At 23.0% G+C, this 2332-nt stretch overlaps 1 long non-coding RNA gene across 1 annotated transcript in view; it reads right to left on the bottom strand.

Moving 5' to 3' along the window:
• Positions 1 to 1574, bottom strand: part of LOC119678554 — a 13595-nt gene extending 12021 nt beyond the window's left edge. The window contains exon 1 of the long non-coding RNA XR_005252344.1: positions 1429 to 1574. This is a non-coding gene — a long non-coding RNA (uncharacterized LOC119678554). The remainder of the gene's footprint in view (positions 1 to 1428) is intronic.
• Positions 1575 to 2332: the final 758 nt, after the last annotated feature.

The following is a 2332-nucleotide window of genomic DNA, read 5'->3' on the forward strand; positions in this document are numbered from 1 at the left end:
CCAGCACACATAAACAATAATGCTTTAAATAAAGCATGAGTTAATAAATGAAAAAAAAGCTAATTTATAAAATCCTATAGATAAAATTCTCATTATTAACCCCAATTGACTTAAAGTAGATAATGCAATAATTTTTTTTAAATCAAATTCAAAATTAGCTCCTAACGCTGATATAAATATTGTCAATCCTGAAATTAATAACAATCCTTGTCCTATAATTGTGCCCCCAACTAATAAATTAAACCGAATTAATAAATAAACTCCAGCAGTAACAAGAGTAGATGAATGCACCAAAGCTGATACAGGAGTAGGAGCTGCTATTGCTGCAGGTAATCAAGCTGAAAATGGAATTTGAGCTCTTTTAGTTATTGCAGCTAATACAATTAATACCCCAATAATCAATATATTTATATCTGAAACATTAAATTTTAATAAAAAAATGTAATTTCGAGATCCATAATTTAATATTCAAGCAATTGCTAATAATAAAGCAACATCTCCAATACGATTTGATAAAACAGTTAATATCCCCGCATTATAAGATTTTACATTTTGAAAATAAATTACTAATAAATAAGAAACTAATCCTAAACCATCCCATCCTAATAAAATTCTAACTAAATTTGGAGAAATAATTAAAAATATTATTGATATAACAAATAACAAAACTAATAAAATAAATCGATTAATATTTATATCTCCTGCTATATACTCTTTTCTATAATAAATTACTAAAGACGAAATTAATAAAACAAAAGATATAAAAATTAATCTTATTCAATCAAATAAAAAAGTTATTACAACTCTAATTCTATTTAAAGAAATTAACTCTCATTCTAAAAAAATTGAATAATCATGATTAATAAATATTAAACCAAAAATAAAAGAAATAATTCTTAAATTAATTAATAATCAAAATCTTATTCTACATAAAGATAAATTTTTCACAATTTAAAATAAAATTTTATATTTTTGACACCACAAATCAACGTTTTAATTAAACTATTTAAATATAATCAAAAAAAAATTATTTCACTTTTTATAATCAATAAATTTAAAGGAACTCAATGTAACAATAATAATAAAAATTCTCGTATGTTATTTATTCTAAAAGAATAAACCCCTGAATAAAATTTTCCATGTTGTCTATAAGAATACAAATATAAAGTATATGCTGCTCTAAAAAAAGATAAAAATGATAAAGTAATCATTGAATACCAAGATCAACTTACAATTCTATTTATTAAAGAAATTTCCCCTAATAAATTTAATGTAGGAGGAGCAGCTATATTTCCAGATCTCAATAAAAATCATCACAAAGTTAAAGAAGGTATAAAATTTAATAACCCTTTATTAATTAATAATCTTCGTCTACCTAATCGCTCATATCTAATATTAGCTAAACAAAATAAACCTGAAGAACATAACCCATGACCAATTATTAATCTATACCCTCCACAAATTCCTCAATTTCTTAAATTTATAATTCCTGCTAAAACAATCCCTATATGAGCAACAGAAGAATAAGCAATTAATGACTTTATATCAACTTGACGTAAACAATTTAAACTAATCAAAATCCCTCCAATCAAAGAAATTCTAATGAAAAAATAATTAAATTTTAAACAAACAAATGAAATAAATGAAAATACTCGTAAAAGTCCATATCCTCCTAATTTCAATATAATTCCAGCCAAAATTATTGAACCAGAAATTGGAGCTTCAACATGAGCTTTAGGTAATCATAAATGTACCAAAAATATAGGCATTTTAACCAAAAAAGCTAAAATTATCGAAAAATATAATAACTCATAATTAAACATATAATTACTTAAAAAATAAAAATTTAAATTTCCTAATTTTTCATATAAATAAAAAATTCCAATTAATATAGGTAAAGATACAAATAAAGTATAAAACAATAAGTATTTGCCGATTTATTTTATTAGTTTTGTTATTTGTTATATCAATAATATTTTTAATTATTTCTCCAAATTTAGTTAGAATTTTATTAGGATGGGATGGTTTAGGATTATTTTCTTATTTATTAGTAATTTATTTTCAAAATATAAAATCTTATAATGCGGGGATATTAACTGTTTTATCAAATCGTATTGGAGATGTTGCTTTATTATTAGCAATTGCTTGAATATTAAATTATGGATCTCGAAATTACATTTTTTTATTAAAATTTAATGTTTCAGATATAAATATATTGATTATTGGGGTATTAATTGTATTAGCTGCAATAACTAAAAGAGCTCAAATTCCATTTTCAGCTTGATTACCTGCAGCAATAGCAGCTCCTACTCCTGTATCAGCTTTGGTGCAT

Source organism: Teleopsis dalmanni, chromosome 2 (assembly GCF_002237135.1).
Source record: "Teleopsis dalmanni isolate 2A chromosome 2, ASM223713v2, whole genome shotgun sequence".
NCBI lineage: Eukaryota > Metazoa > Arthropoda > Insecta > Diptera > Diopsidae > Teleopsis > Teleopsis dalmanni.